At 41.5% G+C, this 10,344-nt stretch overlaps 1 non-coding gene across 1 annotated transcript; it reads right to left on the reverse strand.

The window, feature by feature from the left end:
- Nucleotides 1-3,157: 3,157 nt before the first annotated feature.
- Nucleotides 3,158-3,228, reverse strand: TRNAC-ACA (transfer RNA cysteine (anticodon ACA)). The gene has a single exon. It is a non-coding gene; the product is annotated as a tRNA-Cys (tRNA).
- Nucleotides 3,229-10,344: the final 7,116 nt, after the last annotated feature.

Raw genomic sequence — 10,344 nt, forward strand, 5'->3', positions numbered from 1 at the left:
TTTATCATCAAATCAGATGTCCTCAGATTTCTCTGTAAAAACGAAACAAAAGTAGGCTCTCCATTTTTGTTTTTCTTTTAGAAATATAAAGGGACACAACTGAAAAGAGTATTAACTGTTAGGAAATGTGAGGCGTGTATTTCTCACCTCACACTAATTAGCACAGATTTTTTTCAGAAGAGAATTCTGGTAGGCTTTCCATCCTCCTATTCTCTGGCCTCCCCTCAGAAGAGATATAACAGATTCTCAAAAATTGAGCAGTATTTTACTACAGTTTTTATACAGTTTTTTTTTTTTTTTTTGCAGTAATTTCTTTTAAGTGGAAACACAGAACTAAAGAACTTTGGAGCAACACCTTCTCACTTCCAATCAATCAAAAAGGAGGGAGAGTAGGTGGTGGTAAGTGACAGGGGAAACTGCTCAGGGAACACACTGTGTGTGAGTAACTGTGTCTGTTTCTGCAGCATCCTGAAAATCCATCCCAGTCTCATGAGTTCTCTAAAATTGCTGACGAGCTTGTGGGATGATGAATACCTGTGCTCCCTTCTTAATAAAGCTCTGGATGCACCCTTCACACCTTTAGCCACAGTAAAAACAAAAACAAAAACAAAAACAAAAACAAAAAACAATTTTCTGTACTACAGGGGGCTACGATTTGAGCTCTGTAATGATTAGTGATTTCATCCAGTTGTACTTGACCCCCTGCTCATTATTATATATTAAATGTTAAAAAGGAAAGGGAGAAGGGAGGGCTGGTTGATTGAAATTCCAAGAACTGTCCTGTAGATAAAATTTATTGAGAAAAGGCAGGGTGCTAGGCAGGATGAAAGAGAGAGAGAAAGAAAATAATTATAACAGAAAGGTCCCCCAAAGTCTTTCTGATTGTCAGTAATGTTTATATACTTTCAAGGCTGTTTGGTGTGTTGGCTCCATAGTTCATGGGTTCTCACCTCCTGCTCATGACGTATGCCCTCTTCTTGCTTCTCCTCCCCACTTACTCTTCCCACCTGCCTGCTTCTTTTTCTCCTTCTTCCATCCTCTCCTTGCTCTTTACTCTTCCTCCAGAAAGAAGTTGTAAAATGCCTTCCAGAGAGGTGGACTGTGGAATGTTGGCTGTTTGTCATGGAAACATACAAACGCCAAGACCTTGAATCCTGCCAGAGTGATCTAAGATCAGATCCTGCCTGGGTCAGAGGCCAAGGCTGTCCTTGCGATTTCTGGATAAGGAAAGCCAGAAGATACAAGTTCATGTGAGGTGTAGGTCAGTGTCCACATTTTTTCTGTTTCACACTGTCCATAATCACTTTTGCTCTTAACAATGTAGGTAGATGTGGCTGTGAGTGTCAGACGTTGAAAAGATGAGGAATAATTGCCGTGTTAAAAAAATAATCTTATTTATTTACTTCTGAATGCTGGGTCTCCATTGCTGCACGGGCCTTTCCTCCAGCTGTGGTGAGCAGGGCCTCCTCATTCTTGCGGTGCGTGGGCTGCTGTAGTTTCAGTTCTCAGGCTCTAGAGCATAGGCAGGCTCAGCAGTTGTGGCGCACAGGCTCAGCTGCTCCGCAGCATGTGGGATCCTCCCAGGTCGGGGACTGAACCTGTGTGTCCTGCCTTAGCAGGCAGATTCTTTACCATTGAGCCACCAGGGAAGTATTTTTCTGATGATTCCTTTATTTATAAAATGATATGGTTCATGTCTCTGAGGACAGTCTGAAGAATTTTTTGCCTGTTCTCTCACATCAGACCTGGTGCAAGGGATTACTATTTTAGTAGAATAAAAAAGATTAATTAGTTTTTGAGACGCCGAAGTTGCCTTTGTTTACCTCAAATCAATAACATTACATCTATAAAGCACATCAAGTTGTTTGAGATTATTTCATTTTGAGTCACTATTTTAACTTAGCTAACAGTGGTGTCATCCCTGTCTCAAGCCAGGGTTCCAGAATGTTCAGTTTTCCTCTCTCTTCATTGAAAATACAAGTATGGGGACTTCCTCTCCAGTGTTCTGTGTAGTGATGAGAGTGTCACCTTTTTTGGAGGTTTTTGTACTTTTCTAGACAGGGGCAGAAGTAATGGGCGAAGTAGATGGTGACAAGTAAGCAAAATTCACTGAGTTCTGATCTCTGTTAATGCAGGGAAGATCATCTTTCTTTCAGTTTTTCTCAGAGACACTCCTCTTTCCTTTTCTTGCTCTACACACTATCCCCAAGCCAATTTTCCTGCTGTTCATTCACAATTAGATTCCAATGACCCTGGAAGCCCAAAGCCCAAATCATTCAAAACTGATTCTCTTTCTGTGATGGTAAGAGAATTTGCTGTTCGTGCCGTCTTAGAAAATGAAGGAAGTGTTTATGTTCTACCCTTTAGAAAAATAGCAGCAAAAAAATGCAGTCAAGTTTGCAATGAAAACAGCTTACCAAGGTTTTGACCATATAGTCCACTTTTTTTCTTTAAAGAGTTTTCTATGTGATTTCTTAAAATTGAATCTGTTGTGATATTGCTTCCATTTTATGTTTTGGTTTTTTGGCTGTGAGGCATTTGGGATCTTAGCTCTCCAACCAGGGATCAAAGCCACAACCCTGCACTGGAAGTTGAAGTCTTAACCACTGGAAGACCAGGGGAGTCCCAATCTAGTCTACTTAAAAATACTCTTTCCTCCAGCTTGTTCAGTAATTGCTGATTGCATAAATGTGAATTAATTGGTGAATGCTCTTGTCAGTTGACATATTTTATTCAGTAGGAACGTTTGAGACATACAGGATGATTTTGTTAGGCTCCCAGAAATGGAAGGGAGTCATCGATTCCTGTCTGTGATATCTCCACAAGGGCTGATTCAATCTATCTTTAACACCCTCACTGCCTGGCTGAGAGACCCCCTTCTTTAGCACACATGGCTCTCTACCAGTTATCCTCCTCTCTCTCAGCTTTGTCAAACCCCAAATCTACATAGATTGTTTTCATTCAGCTTCTAAATATGTTCAAGTCTCCCCTGCTGCTGCTTAGTCGCTCAGTCATGTTTGACTCTGTGTGACCCCCTGCACTGTAGCCCACCAGACTCCTCGTCCATGGGGTTCTCCAGGCAGAATACGGGAGTGGTTGCCATGGGGTTCTCCAGGCAGAATACTGGAGTAGTTGCCATGCCCTCTACCAGGGGATCTTCCCAACCCAGGGATCGAACCTGGGTCTCCTGCATTGTAGGCAGATTCTTTACCACTGAGCCACCAGGGAAGCCCCAAGTCTTCCCTAACCTTAAAAAAAAAGCAAAGAAAATAAATAAGCTTTCCTGGTAGGTCAGATGGTAAAGAATCCACCTGCAATGTGGGAGATCTGGATTTGATCTCTGGATTGGGAAGATCCCCTGGAAGAGGGCATGGAAACCCACTTCAGGATTCTTGCCTGGAGACTCCCATACACAGAGGAGCCTAGAGGGCTACAGTCCATGTGGTTGCAAAGAGTCAGACACGTCTGAGCAACTAAGCACAAGGAAATCAACCAGACATTGTCTTCCTTTATCAACCATTCAAAATCTTTCCTTCCCTCCGTAGCCAAATGTTTCCTGATAGTATTTATTTATTGTGGTAAAATATACTTAGCACAAAATTTACCATTTTAGCATTGAAATTTTTTAATTGGAAGATAATTGCTTAACAATGTCTTGTTAGTTTCTGCTGTAAAACAATGTGAATCAGTATACATATATCCCCTCCCTCCTGAGCTTCCCTCCAACCCATTTTAGTCATTTTTAAGTGCACAGTTAGTGGGCTTTCCAGGTGGTGCTAGCGGTAAAGAATCTGTCTGCCAATGTAGGAGATGCAGGAGATGTGGGGTTGATCCCTTTGTTGGGAAGATCCCTGGGAGAAGGAAATGGGAACCCACTCCAGTATTCTTACCTGGAAAATACCATGGACAGAGGAGTCTGGTGGGCTACAGTCCCTGAAGTTGCAAAAGAGTCGGACATGCCTGAGCACACACACACAGTGGGATTCAGTACATTTTCATTGTCGTGAAACTGCTACCACCATCAATCTCTAGAACTTTTTGACTTCCCAAGCTGAAAGTCTGTACTCATTAACCAGTGACTCACTATCCTCCCCCTTCCCCTAGCTCCTGGTAACCATTTTTCTACTTTTTCTCTAGGTCCCTGGTAAGTAGAATCATGTAATATTTTTCCTTTTATATCTAGCAGTTTTACTCAGTATAATGTCTTCAAAGTTTACCAATGTTATAACATGTGTCAGAATTTCATTCCTTTTTAAGGTTGAATAATATTCAATTGTATGTATATATCACATTTTGTTTACCCACTCGTCTGTTAATGGATATTTGAGTTGTTTCCAGCTTTGACTATTCTGAATAATGCTGCTCTGAGTGTTGGTGTATCTGTTATCTTCTCTGCTCTCAATTCTTTTGGTATATATCTAGATGCAAAATTGTTGATATAATATAGCCAAACTTTTTACCTCTGTATTTGTTTATTTGGCTGCACCAGGTCTTGGTTGTGGGATGCAAGAGCTTTAGATACAGTCTGCAAACTCTTAGTTGCAGGGGGTGGGATCTAGTTCCCTGACCAGGGATCTAACCTGGGCTCCCTACATTGGTAGTACAGTCTTACCCACTGAACCACCAGGGAAGTCCTTTGTTTGCGTTTGCAAGTAGTCATATATCTACAGTTTTAAAAGTCAAACACTATAGCTTATAACAAGGACAGCAGTTACCTGTCCTGTAAAAGATCCCCTTTTCAAAAACAACCACTTTAAACTCTTCTGCTGTTTGTTCTGTTTACCATATTCCTAAATTACATACTGATTTGCTGATTTTTCCACCTTAGACATTGTACTGATTTTCCTCTACAGAAGACAACGACTTCATGCTTATATACCATTGTAGAAAAGCGATTGAAAAAATGGCCACATCACATTCTCTCATCTTGTATGCATACCTCTTTGCAGTGTGCCTTTGTAGCTCTTCATATCAAGAGGCAGAGTCTATTTCCTGACCCTCTGAATCTGGGCTGGCTATGGGACCTGCCTTGACCAATAGTTGTACTGGCAGTGATGCTGTGGGATTTCAGACCTAGACCTGTAAGAAGTTTACACCTTTGTTCTAACTCTCTGAGAACACTGCCCTGAGGCACTTAGGTACACGAGCCTGATCTAACCTACCAGAGGGAGACAGGCCTCAAGAAACACAGGCAGGTGTTTTAGCTGAGGCGCCTAGACCTACCATCAGAAGAGAGCCTGTACCAGTGCCCTGACATGATACTCTTTTAGTTGAGTCCCCAGAGTTCTGCAGTCATGTGAGTGAGGAACTGCCAATGTGAGCCCAGTCCAAATTGCTAATCTACAAACTCATAAGCAAATAAAATTGCAGTTATTTTAACTCACTAAATGTTGGGGTGGTTTGCTACATAGAAATAGCATGCATGCATGCTTAGTCGCTCAGTTGTGTTCAACCCTTTGTGACCCTATGGACTGTAGTTGGCCAGTCTCCTCTGTCTATGGGATTCTCCAGGCAAGAAAACTGCAGTGGTTGCCCTTTCCTTCTCCAGAGGATTTTCCTGACCCTGGGATCGAACCCACGTCTCCTGTGGCCCCTGCATTGGCAGGTGAATTTCTTTATCACTGAGTCACTTGGGAAGCCCACACAGAAATAGATATCTGGTATAATCATCCATCAGTCATACATATTTCATTTCCCTGTATCTTTCTAGTATAACTACCATAATTTGATACTATCCACACTCATTGTTTTCACAATTAATGGTTATGTTACAGTGTCCATTTTGAGCCAAGAAATATGTTATGAATGCCTGTCCTTTCTCGTTCAACTTTTGGTTTGCCTGTAGTTCTTTTCCTCTTAACATTTTTTAAACTCAGGTTTCATTCATCTTTTAGTAAGTTTTCCTATATCCTCCAGTGGTTTTATAAAGTGACTCTCAATCCAATTTTCCACACCATAAACCTGTCAGAAGATCTGTCAGTTTTATTTTCTTCTGGAAACCTCTGTCTCAGCGGCTTTTCCCCTTCTGCTTCAGTCTGGACTCGTTGCCCTCTAATGTGGCTGCCCAGCTGCTGTTGTGGGACTTTCCCATCATTCTAGAGATTCTCTCTACCTCTCTCACTCTTAGACTTCAGTTATATGGCTCCCACTTCTTCCTCTTCCTTGCTTTGTTGTAACTCTTTTGTTTTTCAGGAACTTATCCTTAGAAGTTTTTTGAGAAAGCATGCTTAGGAGGTCTATTTTAAAGACCTTGCATGTAAGATGTCTATCTTTATTTTTGATTCAGAGTTTGGTTGAGTAAAGAACTATAAGTTCCGCATTATTTTTAATGACTATTTTGAAGACATACCTCAGTATCTTCTAATTTACAATATTGTTGTTGGGAGGTCTGATGCCATTCTTATTCCCAAGTCTTCATGTCATTTGTTCTTTCTTCTTAGAATCTTGTCTTTATCCTTTGGATTCTGAAGCCTCTCAATTATGTCCTTGATGCGAATCTTTTTCATCATTATTCTGGGCCTTTGTGCCTTTCAATCTGGAAACTCATTTCCTTCTAGAATGCATATTATATATTCTTGTATTTTTTTCGCGGACTATTTCCTCCTCTGTCTTTTCTCTGTTTACTCTATTTGGAACTCCTTGCTTGGGATATTGGTCTTCTTAGATCTCTCAGTTTTCATTTATTTACCTCTTTGATTTACTTTCTAAGACTTTTGCTCTGGACTGAATGTTTATGTCTCTCCCAAATTTATATATTGAAATCCTACCCCCCAATATGATGGTGTTTATAGGTGGGGATTTGGGGAGATAATTGAGGTTAAATTAGGTCAGAGAGTGGCCCTCATGCTGGGATTAAAGGCTTTTTAAATAGAGGAGGAGACATGAGAGCTCTCTCTCTCTGTTTACATGGGTGCACCAGAGAAAGGCCATGTTAGGACCTAATAAGTCTTATAAACCAATAAGTGGACCCTCATGAGACATTGAATCTGATGGAACCTAGATCTTGAAAATCCAGAACTAGTGAGAAAGAAATATTTGCTGTTTAAACCCCTTAGTCTATTATAGCAACCCAAACTAAGACAAGATATTCTTGTTTCTTTTCCAGCCTTTTTTCTTGATTTGAACTCTAGCTGCCTGCTTGATATCTACATGTTTTTTATGGGGCTTCCCTGATGACTCAGATGGTAGAGAATCTGCCTGCACTGTGGGAGACCTGAGTTTGATCCCTGGGTTGGGAAGATACCCTGGAGAAGGGAATGGCTGCCCACTCCAATACTCTTGCCTGGAGAACTCCATAGACAGAGGAGCCTAGTGGGCTACAGTCCATGGGGTTGCAAAGAGTCAGACATGGCTATTTTTTATATCTGCTCTCAAATTGAGCCATTCAGGACTGAATTCATCTTCAGCAAAACTGCATGTTTTCCATCTATCTTCTGTCCTGGGGAATGGTGCTACCATATTAAAGGAAATGCAATTCTCATTGACACTCTTCTTCCTCATCCCGCAATCCAAGCCCTATTTATTCTGCTTCCTTAATGAATATTAAATGTATCCAGTACTCTTTATCCCCGTTACTTCTGCCTTAGCTTTGGCTGTTGCCATGTATTTCCTGCACTAGGGCAATGCCCTTTCCACTTATATCTCTGATTTCTGCTGCTGCTGCTGCTAAGTCGCTTCAGTCTTGTCTGACTCTGTGCGACCCCATAGACGGCAGCCCACCAGGCTGCCCCGTCCCTGGGATTCTCCAGGCAAGAACACTGGAGTGGGTTGCCATTTCCTTCTCCAATGCGTGAAAGTGAAGTCCCTCTGTCGTGTCCTACCCTCAGCGACCCCATGGACTGCAGCCTTCTAGGTGCCTCCATCCATGGGATTTTCTAGGCAAGAGTACTGGAGTGGGGTTCCATTGCCTTCTCCATGATCTCTGATTTCTGGGTGATTGCAGTCTAAGGTTTTCCAATCTGCAACCAAACCTTGAGATTAAACTCAAATTTTTCTGCCTTACCCTCCACTCCCCAGGTTTCCATCCTATATTTTTCTTATCTCTAGCATACAACTTTTCACCCTGGGTATTGTAGTTGCCTATCCCCTTGCTTGGCTTCCACTCTAGACTTTGAATGACATAAGGGCTGGGTGGTTTTTATGGACTTCCCTGGGGGTTCAGGGGTAAAAAATTCACCTGCCAGTGCAGGAGACATGAGTTTGATCCTTGGTCCAGGAAGATCCCCTGGAGAATGAAATGGCAATCCACTCCAATATTCTTGCCTCAGAAATCACTAGCCCAAGATGATGGTGGGCTACAGTCCCTGGGGTTGCAAAAGAGTTGGGCATAACTTAGTGACTAAACAACAACGATAGTAAGTAAGTGTAAGTGTTGGTCGCTCAGTCATGCCCGACTCTTTGTGACCCCATGGACTGCAGCCCACCAGGCTGCTCTGTCCATGAGATTTTTCCAGGCAAGGATATTGGAGTGGGTTGCCATTTCCTTCTCCAGGGGATCTTCCCAACCCAGGGATTGAACCCAGGTCTCCTGCACTGCAGGCAGATTCTTTACTGTCTGAGCTACAACGGAAGCCCAAATAACAACAAAAGCTTTTATTTTATTTTTTTTTAATGAGCAACAGGTTCATAATAAATATTTATTATGAGGTAGAATATCCAAAGAGTTATCTTTGGATAACTCTTTCTATTAAAATATTTTCCCTCCTATTGAGCTAGAATTTATCACCCTAGAATTTGTCCTTATTCATTGTAATTCTATTATATAATCATAAGTCCCAGATTTTCTAGAACATGATACCTGATTTCAAATATTTACTGCCTTTATAAAGCATCACAAGGTCATAGAAATTTTCAACTTTGCATATTCAGACTCATGCCCTAAATTGTTTCTTACACTTGAAAGTGACACAGATATCCTTTGTCATGGAATGTGTTCTGATTCTTGCTTTGGAAAGTTTGGGAACTACACAGTCTAATGACTCTTCTTGGTGCAAGAATTGTGTCCCTCTTTTCTCTAGACTAGTACTTTTCAGGCTGAGTCTCATGGATGTTTTTTATGCTCATCCTTGGATCTCTGTGCCTCTGTTTAAAGTGTGTGGTGCCACTGGCACATGCTACCTGTGCTCAGTTCAGTTCAATAGCTCAGTCACGTCCGACTCTTTGTGACCCCATGAATCGCAGCACGCCGGGCCTCCCCGTCCATCACCAACTCCCGGAGTTCACCCAAACCCATGTCCATGGAGTCAGTGATGCCATCCAGCTATCTCATCCTCTGTCGTCCCCCTTTCCTCTTGTCCCCAATCCCTCCCAGGTCAGGGTCTTTTCCAGTGAGTCAACTCTTTGCATGAGGTGGCCAAAGTATTGGAGTTTCAGTTTCAGCATCATTCCTTCCAAAGAAATCCCAGGGCTGATCTCCTTCAGAATGGACTGGTTGGATCTCCTTGCAGTCCAAGGGACTCTCAAGAGTCTTCTCCAACACCACAGTTCAAAAGCATCCATTCTTTGCTGCTCAGCTTTCTTTATAGTCCAACTCTCACATCCATACATGACTGCTGGAAAAACCATAGCATTGACTAGACTGACCTTTGCTGACAAAGTAATGTCTCCGTTTTTAATGCATAGACTGGGTCAGACACTCCCCTCCCTGTCTCTGGACACTGACTTGCTATTTGCTTTTGCTCTCTCTGGGGGTAGTCACATTGTATGTGTGACTCCTAGTTTTTGCCTTTAGTTATTAAGCTATATCTTCTACATGTTATACTCAAAAGTTACATTTATTTCTGTAGAAAAAAATATATGGTTATGTTGGGGTCACCATACAATTTTGTGTTTTACTTTGGATTCCAGTCCTGCCACCCATGTATTTCTCTGGTCATCTCAGACTTGTGGCATCAGAACGATGCTGATTTGAGTTGTTGGCCTGTACTGAGTATGACTGGAACTTTGAAGGATATTTGTTTAGTTAGAATTCTCTTTGTAAGTGGTTTTTACTGTGATGCCATTTGCCTTGTGAATACCTGTTTATGTGTTGAAATTTCACCCAGTATTGTTTTTCACAGCAGGAACTTGGAGTCAAAAAAGTATCTTCTGAGCTAACACATAATTAAGGAATATAGTTTCTCTAAGAAGTAATTTTCTTTCATGATAGAATGACAGGATACAATCTTATTCAAATATGTATTCAAATATTTGCTTATTCTTTTTGTGCCACATGCGCACTTGCAGATCTTAGTAATACAACTAGTTAGACATCCTTTTTCTCCATTTCTAATCTGAATATTAAAAAAATAGATTTTTATGTCCTCAAGGGCAGAGATAATATTTTATACTTCTCTAACAGTCTAT

This window comes from Budorcas taxicolor, chromosome 11 (assembly GCF_023091745.1).
Source record: "Budorcas taxicolor isolate Tak-1 chromosome 11, Takin1.1, whole genome shotgun sequence".
Classification (NCBI taxonomy): Eukaryota; Metazoa; Chordata; class Mammalia; order Artiodactyla; family Bovidae; genus Budorcas; species Budorcas taxicolor.